Below are 10,226 nucleotides of genomic sequence, written 5' to 3'. Positions count from 1 at the left end.
CCCACGCTCCCTCTCTCTCTCTCTCTCTCTCACACACACACACACACACACACAACACAGAGTGATCACCACCTCTAGTTACCATCCATCACCATTCAGTTGAACCCCTTCATCCATTTCACCCACCTCCCAACCCTCTTCCTCTCTGGTAACCACTAGTCTGTTCTCTGTACCTGTGAGTTTGTTTTGTTTTATCTTGTTGGTTTGTTTTGTTTTGTTTAGATTCCACATATAAGTGAAATCATTGGTATTTATCTTTCTCCACCTGACTGATTTCGTTTAGCATAATGCTCTCAAGGCACAAATGGCAAGATTTCATTCTTTTTTATACCTGAGTAGTATTCCATTGTATAAATATACCATATCTTCTTTATCCATTCACATTCCTATTTCTTTCTTAATGTTGACAAGTTCCCATCATGAGGTAGACAGCAGATGTCGACTGAGATCATTGGTTGGAATAGTTTCAGGCAGAGGAGTAAAAAAATCCAAATATCTCAGTCATAGCAACAAAGTGAAAGCTAACCTGTGGAAAATTCTGAATGACCCTCTGTGCCACAGATAAAAAACATTGATGTAAATAATTCTTAACTTTTTAAAGTGGCCTCATATCGTTTTACAACATAGCCTTTGTTAGCAGTAATTACGATGGCTATTATTATTTTGTAAATTCCCCAGTTCATATTCACTAAAAATCTTTATCTTGTTGTTTTAGTAATTCCAAGAAATGATAATAAGACCCAAGCTTCATGTAATTGGAAGTTCATTATCACTTTTCAACATGTATTCTGGAATACTCACTGTGAACCTCTTTAAGCCTGAATGAATATTGAATGTGCTCAGAATCGCATTAAGATAATCAGCTTCTCCTTCTCCCTTTGTTTTAATTCAAACTTGGGAGTTCAGCTTTCCTGGGCCTAGTGATGTAGGGTAACACAATGCCTTTCCTGCTAGTAGGCGAAGGCCAAGTATGGCACGGGAAACAAGTCGGCTGCAGTCTTTAAAACCAGGGTCATCTCTGTTCCACTAGAGGGGTTACTTCTTACGCTGTGCTTTCTGGGGCAGGTACTGGAATGATCGGTGAGAGCAGTGGCTTTGCAGGCCCCTAACCTGGAGATTCTTGGTTCTTCCCGTTCCTTCAGTGAAGTCTGGCAAATTAATCTTCAAACGTCAGTTTGCCCATCATAAAGATTTCCCCGCCATAGGAAAGTTCTGAGGATGAAAAATATATATACCATTTATAAATGGCGTTTGGCATTTTCAATGGTATTTAGACAAGATCTCAAAAGCCTTGACTAATGACGCCACACAACCTTATCTGCTCTTTGCCTGAGTTCCAGGAATAGTGTATTTCAAACAAGGTCTGAGGTCTACAAGAATTTCATGTTCCTGATATATTATCAATGTCGTCATTATGCGGAGGAAGATGATGCTGTAGGACCACACACTCCTAGGCTGTGCATCTGTTCTCATGTTGATGTCTGTGCAAGATGAAGACCGAATTCCCTGGCAGCAGACGACTCAGAGATCTCACCGTAGTTTGAACAAAGAAACATGGGGAGAGACCAAGGTTAGATTCACCTTCTTGGGACAGTTCACTGGCAATGAGCATAGTGGCAAATACGCAGTGATGGCTTTTTTCATTACATGGAATTTTTACTTTTCATCATTATATCGGGGGCCACCTTTTCATCAACTGGCTTACTGAGATCATGCATCACTGATTTAAGATGAGATCATAATTTAAAAGGAACACTGAAACAATCAAAATTGATACTAACAGTGCATTTGTTTAATACTCTGTACAACACTCTTCTGTGTGCTTTGAATAATGATTTATTTACATACATACTTCACATCCTTTAATCCCTACTGAAACCACAAGAGGTAAGCACTACTATTTCATCCTCATTTTACAGATGAGGACAGCAGGAACAGAGAAGTTAAGCAACTTGCCCAAGGCACTGAATGGTGACCTCAGGCTTTCACATCCATGATTTTAATTACCATGCAGCTGACCTTCCACAATGACAGTCACTCAACCGATGCTCCATCCTGGGGAAAGTCATCGGACAAGTTGGCAAGAAACAATGATAACCCATTCTTAAGTCCCTTGTAAGCAATTTAGTTTTAGGAAAACGTCACCCATCAAAGTAAATTAAATTAGATGTAAATGTTATTGGTTTCATAGTTTCGTCCATATATAATTTATAAATACGCTACTCTATAATCCTTAAAAATCTGTACTTCGTCTTATGTTTATATTTAAATAGCTTTATAAAAATAAAGTTTAAGCCAACCCTGGAGGAACAGAATGAAATATTTTATGGGGTCCATCCATCTCAAATTTGAGAACATGGTATTATATTTCCTTTCTAGCTCACTCATTTAGGTATTTACAATATCCCTCCTGCTCCAAGGCCAACTAAAATTATTTTTCTTCCCATAAACCTTGACTCTAAACTAACGTGGAAGAACACACTAGCTTTGTTCCAGAGTGGAAACCCAAAGCTTTGGATTCCAGGTGTCCTTTCTTTGCCTTTTCATTCACTCCCTTGCACAATATGTGTGCCCATCCCCTCAACAAAGTGTTCACCACAGTGAAGACAAGGACAACACTCTTCTCATCTGCTCATTCCCTCTAGGAAGAACACACAGGTTTCAGGAAGTAGCAGGTGCCCAAGGAATGTCTGCTAGTTAAAAAGAAACCCAGTCAGGGGCGCCTGGGTGGCTCAGTTGGTTAAGCATCTGATTTCAGCTCAGGCCATGGTCTCACAATTCGTGAACCTACTTCAAGTTATGTGTCTCCCTCCCTCTGTCCCTCCCCCACCCCTGCTCACACTCTGTCTCTGTCTCTGTCTCTGTCTCTCTCTCTCAAAAATAAATAAACATTTAAAACATTTTAAAAAATAAATAAAAAATAAAAATAATTAAAAAAAAGAAACCCAATCAAAAGACCAAGACTCTGCATTTTTCATGCATTTGTTTGTGTTTTTCACAGCCTCCTGGGGGATTAGGGTAAGTTCTGTAACCTCACTACAGCATCTCCACTAAGACCCAGTGGGTCCGCGCTGGAGAGTCTGCAGGGATGAGAGCCCACCGGCAGGCTGAAGCAGCCTGGGGGGATTAAGCACCCTGGGGGATTAAGAAGTCCCTCCTCAGGCAGTCTTAGAGAATCTGCCATTTTGCCCCATTCAGTCCAGTTCTGCTCTCTGGTGTTGACCAACTCAAACCTGCTTGGCCCAACAGTTCAGGGAAGCACACATCAAAGGTGATTTTTTAAAGGTTTTTTTTTTCTGCTTCTTGAAGTTATCCCTACACCCAATGTGGGGCTGGAACTTACAACTCTGAGATCAAGAGTCTCATGGTCTTCCAACTGAACCAGCTGGCTGCTCCATCACAGGTGTTTTTAATCTCCATTTCACTGAGGAAACTGAGAGGCTCAGACACGTTAGAAGATTGTCCCAAGGTCACACTGCTGATGAGGATGGAAGCCAAGATGGTTTCACATATTTCAATGTGAACTTGGCCATCTGGATCAGAAGCTACTAGAAGACAGGAACTATGTCTCAAATCTATTGGCACCCTCCATACCACTTGGCCTAGTCCATAGTAGATTTACAATAAGTACTCCTTCGATGAGTGAATACTTGCATAAATTAATTATCCTGGGGCCATAAGTAGAAGCTATATCTCAGATACTGTACCCTACAGTTATTATAGAATGCATCAATTAGCATGTGCTGCTTTGTGGATCAAAGCCACAAGGTGACTCATGAAGCTGTTTGGAGATGATACAGGACTCTGGCAAGAATCTTGCCCAAAGCAGAAGACTACAATATGCTTTGAAAGAGGCAGCAATTGATATGTTGGCTCATGAGGCATACAATATGGGAACAGCCTGAACCACTGCTTGGCTCTGTGCTGGCAATTTTCCTAATTCTCTAAATAGATGTAGCCAGAGCTCTGAAGGGGTGAGATCCTTCCCGCTCAGGCTCAGAGCACAGACACCATTCCCCACCACCCCAGTTCCTGGGAGGTCAAGTGGGCAAACACTAAAATGGCTAATTTTGTAACCTGTGCTGGTGGAAGGAAGGGAAAGCCTGAAAGAGTCGAGATGTCTTGAACTGTGTGAGGGGCAGAGCTGTCCATCCAGCACAGGTGGCGACAGTGGCACAGTGGCAAGGGTGAAAGAGGGACCTGTGCCAGCAGCAACGAAGGCCAAGTGCCCAGGCAAGATCAGGACTCGGCCAAGGCTGATGGCAATGGGTAAGCAACCAAGACTTGGCCATGACCACAAGGGCTGTTAGTCTGAAGGCTCCCCGAGGCATAACAGAAAGAGGCTCAAGGAAGACTGGGCAACATTTGCTGGAGTGTTGGAGGCTAATGCTGGGGCAGGCAGCACTGTGTGGACTATTCCCTTGTGGACTCCTAGCCCCTTGACCATGAGCCACTAGAGGGCAGCACCTATGACTGAGTCATCTAGAGCAGGGTCCATATGGGATGCATGGGTGGGTGAAGTGGCCTGGGAGTGGCCAAGCACATAAGCCCCTTGGGTTCCATGGCTAGGCAGGCCATGTGCAACCACTGCCAGTCTTTCTAGTTGGAACTCAACTCTTTTTTTTTTTTAATGTTTATTTATTATTTTTGAGACAGAGACAGAGCACAAGCAAGGGAGGGGCAGAGAGAGAGGGAGACATAGGATTCGAAGCAGGCTCCATGCTCCAAGCTGTCGGCACAGAGCCCGACGTGGGGCTCAAACTCACAAACTGCAAGATCGTGGCCTGAGCGGAAGTTGGACTCTTAACTGACTGAGCCACCCAGGAACCCGTGGAAATCAACTCTTTTCTTTTTTTCTAATTTTTTTAATGTTTGTTTATTTTTGAGAGAGAGACAGAGTGCGAGCGGGGGAGGAGCAGAGAGAGAGGGAGACACAGGATCCGAAGCAGGCTCCAGGCTCCGAGCTGTCAGCGCAGAGCCCGACGCGGACTCGAGCTCACCGACCGCGAGATCATGACCTGAGCTGAGGTCGGATGCTTAAGCGACTGAGCCACCCAGGCGCCCCGTCAACTCTTAAGACTCAAATGAGAAGACCAAGAGGCTCCCAACTGGAATGGACTTTTGAAGGAAGGAACCCTTTGTCCCAGGGTGTCCACCCCCAAACAGATCTCTAGGCTGTGCAAACACGGAGCATGTCCCCTTATCATTGCAGAGTCCCCAACCACAGATGCTTCACAAGTAGTCCAAGCACTCCTTTTGGGTCTGGACATGTTTGTGATGTCAGCTGATGTTCCAGCGGATGTTATTGCTGCTTCAGAAGAGTGACTTCCTCTGTGTGGATTCAGACTTCTCCGAGGTGGCCGTCGCTGGTCCCGTGGGGCTGTGTGTGCCAGTGAGCACCAGTGTTCCAGCTCAAGGAGTCTCCCCCGGTCATAGAGAAAGAACTACGAGCCCCGAGATGCCGGAATGGACGAACCAGTCCAAGCTTCACCTGAAGCTGAAAGACAATACGGAAAGGAAACACGTGAACTTGGCTGAGAACAATTCGGGCTGACGTCCTACTCGTGGGGTCATTTTAGGTTCATTAGTGCACTGGGGGAAATGCTGATAATGGGTTAGAACACTGAGGTAACATGATTTTAAGGAAACAAAAGGCAAAAACACTCTAAGAGCAGTTGGGGGTTTGGCGATACATTGAAGGGAGCAGAAGTTGTCACTGTCGTTGGGGTCTGTGCGTGTGGTGGCCAGGCACTGGCACTTTTAATAAAAACTGGTTAAAGGTCCCAATGGACATGAATGAGAGACCGGGGAAAAGAAGAATGTGTCAGCAGCCAGAGGGAAGCTCTCAGGGCCCAGGAGGCAATTTGCAGCAGAGCCGGTATAGACTGCGGTCAGAGCAGATCACACAGGATCATCACCGATGCTCCTGAGCCAGGTGATAGCTAAGTGACAACCAAGAGAGATGGGGGAAACTTCTAAGAGATTCCTAAGGCCTCTCAGATATTCTTGGGGAGAAGAATGGACTGTCTCATAACTGAGCAGAGTAGGGGTTCAAGTGGTTATAATTTGGAAAATCCATGTGGCCTAGTGAACCCCACACATAGGAAAAAACCTGAATCTGTAACATTCAACAAACTGCTTACTAGACAAGAGACGACTAGTAAGGGTTTGCACCACTGACCCGACCTCACTTCCCAGGCTGGTGACCCCAGGACCAGCCGGTACATAAGCCCTAGACCTTGAGGTCCCCTGAACTGGCTGTATGACTGAGCAAACTTTTGTCATTCCGGCTCCCGCAAGGTGGCCTAATTCAGGATCATCAGAAAGAGAGGCTTTACTCATTTGGTTGGCCTTGTTCAACACAACCTACCCATCTCTCAGGAGTGAGGGCCCGACCCTTAGCTCCTATGTGTAATCATAAAATAAAGAGCATCTAATTTCCTCCCTATCCAGTCTTCTTTCTACCTTTATCTTCAATTCCTTAGCAGCTCACTTCATCTGAAATAGTTTCAGAAATGTCTAAAAGTCATTTTGAGTGAATTTATCTCTCTGTAAGATGAAGGAAAGGACGTTTTCTTTGATTTATCTTTCCACTCTCCCTCAGTTTTCCCGCACACTATCACAGAGATGGCAGAGATTTGCCAACTTATTAACGTGCATCCATGGTACGACAAATCAAAGGAATGGATGAACAACAACAACAACAAACCCCAGTTAACCAATCGCCTGGTTTTTCTTTTGCCTCGTTTAACTCATCAATTGCTCCTGCCACTACTAACCCACAAGGCCAGCAGTTGTGGCCGGAGTAGCAAGATGGCACAGGAGAAGCCGATGTCTCAAAGAGAAAAGACGGCTTTCGTTGGAATTAATACCTTTTTCTTACCCTGATCTCCTTTTAAAGTGGCTTCTTTCAGGTTTTCTTTGCTTAAGAATAAAACGCGCAATTGAACTAAAACACAGCACCACAAGCAGTCACATCGGAGGATCCCGGACTCCGGTTGAATCCCGGCTGATGGCTGCCTGCTGCTCTTACCTCTTTTCTTCCACGGTAAACCCAACTCTCAAGTTTCGTTCTGCAAAAACTCCTTTTATCTTGCGCTTTAAAAGAATCTCATTAGCACATTTTGTCTTTCTTTAAGAATGTTACTGAGTGTTAACCATAGCAAAAGGAACTCTGTAATCAGTCCCAATCTTTGAATATTCTCCCTTTGTTTGTAGAAGGAATGAGATAATCAAAACAATCCTTGACCCCCAAGAAGAAAACAACAACCAACCTGAGCAGAGCTGGAGAAATGAGTCTGGTGGGGAAGTTTCCCTGAATCATAAACAAATCAATGAAGCTCCATTAAAGAAGAAAAGATCTGACTGTTCTCCAGATTTCATTAGGAAAGAAATCATTACATATGCAGGCATGAGTCCTTTTCTTGCTTTTCAAGGAGCCACTTAAACACAAAGGCAGTGAGGAAATGTTCTTTGCAAATGCATCACTGACATGCAGCAGATATTCCCGGGCCCAAGATAAGGTGGAATTTGGCCACTCTTTGCAAGGTTTCCTACTCCCCCCTCTCCTTCCATACAACCCATTGTCACCCGAAGATTTCTACCATCTGTGGCCTCAGAGACAATCCTCCACTTGTTGGGAACATGTTTCAGTACATTTCTGGAATGACCAGATGCCCCTGAACAAGCCCTAGGCTGTGGGCAAAGAGTATGGATTATCTTGGTCTTTTCTTCTCCGGTCATTTCCAATTCACTAGAACTCATCTGTAGTGGCCAATTCAGGAACCAGAAGTCTGATGCAGTGGGGGAATCATTTCTTTCCTTCTTTAAGAATTTATGTGCATGGGGGCACCTGGGTGGCTCAGTCGGTTAAGCGTCTGACTTCAGTTCAGGTCATGACCTTGTGGTTCACCAGTTCAAGCCCTGCATTGGGCTCTCTGTCCTCAGCACAGAGCCCACTTTAGATCCTCTGTCTCCCTCTCTCTCTGCCCCTCTCCTGCTCTCACTGTCTCTCAAAAATAAAAGAATAAACTTGAAAAAAAAGGATTTATGTGTACGTAAGATGAACATTTAAGTTTTTATGGCAGGTATGCTTTATTTAACATGTGAGGGGAAGCCCAAACTATTGTAACTGAGTATTTAAAACTCTATTCTTGGAGAGCCTGTGTGGCTCAGTTGGTTAGGTTAAGCATCCAACTCTTGACTTCGGCTCAGGTCATGATCTCACTGTTTGTGAGATCAAGCACCGCACTGGGCTCTGTGCTGACAGTGCAGAGCCTACTTGGGATTCTGTCTCTCCCTCTCTTTCCGCCCCTCCACCCCTCTCTCTCTCTCTAAAATAAATAAGCATTTAAAAATAAATAAATAAATAAATAAATAAATAAATAAATAAATGCATACATATTCTTTTGTTTATATAAGAAGTAAGTAAATTTGGTTGCTGCAAAACAAGATTGAAAAAAAAAGAAAAGAATTTTATAACATTATAAGTAAAGTTTTCCCCTCAACCATCTCCTCCTAATGTCATGCCCCAGAGATGACCATTGCTAATTAGGTAATGGGCTTTCAATGAAAAGAACGGGATTGCATTAAATTAAGACTGCCCCCCATCCTTGGGTCACTGGGAAACAATGATATCAATATCGATGTGCAGTTATTAATTTGCCACCACTCTTGGCTTGCTTTTGCCTTCATATTCGATGAAAGGATGGCACTTAGCACCACAGGATTGGCTCACATTCCAGGCACCTGGCTCAGCACTGCTTCATCCAAATCTTATACCCATTCTGAGTGAACTCATTTACCTTCATCCTTTGGTTCCTGTATACTACAATTCCCAGCCCAAGCCTTGCCTGCTGACTGAATAGACAGACAGACAGCCCTCCCTAGAGGAGCCATGGGCTTCTCAGACACATCTTGGGAGTGACCCACTCCTGTTTATGGACCATCATGCCTCTGTCTATCCAAGTTACAGAGCCAGACAATCAGAAACTATCCTAGGCTCTACCCTTCATGACCCACTTCCCATCCCATTCAACAACAAACCCTCTGCATTTTCCTCTCTAATCCCATATCAAATCCACGCCACCTCCCACTGGAATGACTCACAGCCTCATCTCTTCCCACCCAGATTGGCGAGATTCTGCCAACCTCATCTGCAAAGTACATCTCAAATCAGCTGTCTTCCCCACATCGCCAATGCCACTGCCTCTTCCTTGCCAGGGACAACCGAACCAGCTTCCTAGCAGATTTCCCTGCCTCCAGTCGTGCTTTGCAGAGTAGCCAGGATGACTTCTACTCCTCCTTTGGTCCCTAAATGAATGTCACTGCCTAAGGAGGCCCTCCCTTGGTCACCCATTGAAGTGGACCCCCTCCTCCATACTTGACTATGACATCATAGAATTCCACTCATACCACTTACTGCCATTTGTAAATATAGATTTATTTGGTGTCTAGTTAAACTCGGCTCTCTTATTGTAAGCTGTATTGGTCACTACCATATCCCCAGCACCTAAGCTGTCACCTGACACATGGTAGGCATTCAAAGAATATTTGTTGAATGAATGAATGACTGGTGTTTTCTAATGGGTCTCCCTCTCTTGCCCTGCTGTTATTCTATTCTCAAGCTAGAGAGGTTTTTCTAAGTTGCAAATATGATCTCATCATCTGCTGGTTAGAATTTTAGAATTCTTAGGGAATTAACAAGAATCAGTTCAAACTCCTTTATGCTATCTGCCATTTTCCCAGACACAGCTCATATCACACTGGTACTCCCTAAACTTACCCACCCTAAACTCCTGCCGTTTCCCACAAGGGCCACACTCTTGTGATTCCGTCTTCTTTTTTCCTTCCTCAACATCCCACATGCACTGTGTCCTGCCCTGAAAACCCTCCCTTGGTTCTTCAAACACTGATCTTGGTGCCACTTCTACTCCTATCAAGTTTAGGCATTTCAAAACACGTGAAGGAACTACGTTTTCCCCCACTGGTTTGTATGTTTCTTGAGGACAAGCACCACGCCATTCACCTTTATCTTTCCAGTACTTTCCATTGAACTTAGAAAATAGTGGGTGCTCAACAAAATTGCATTAATGGGGCTATACAATAATTAACATCTGGTAAAGCAAAGACAGCAACAGTTAGGACAGAGCGTCAGACAGATATTGGCTACAAACACAGGTGACCCACATGAGCGTGTGCTGGCCAGATATCAGCTGGGTCTGATG

This window comes from Panthera onca, chromosome A1, assembly GCF_046562875.1.
Source record: "Panthera onca isolate mPanOnc1 chromosome A1, mPanOnc1 haplotype 2, whole genome shotgun sequence".
NCBI lineage: Eukaryota > Metazoa > Chordata > Mammalia > Carnivora > Felidae > Panthera > Panthera onca.
Note: the sequence above shows the minus strand (reverse complement) of the source record.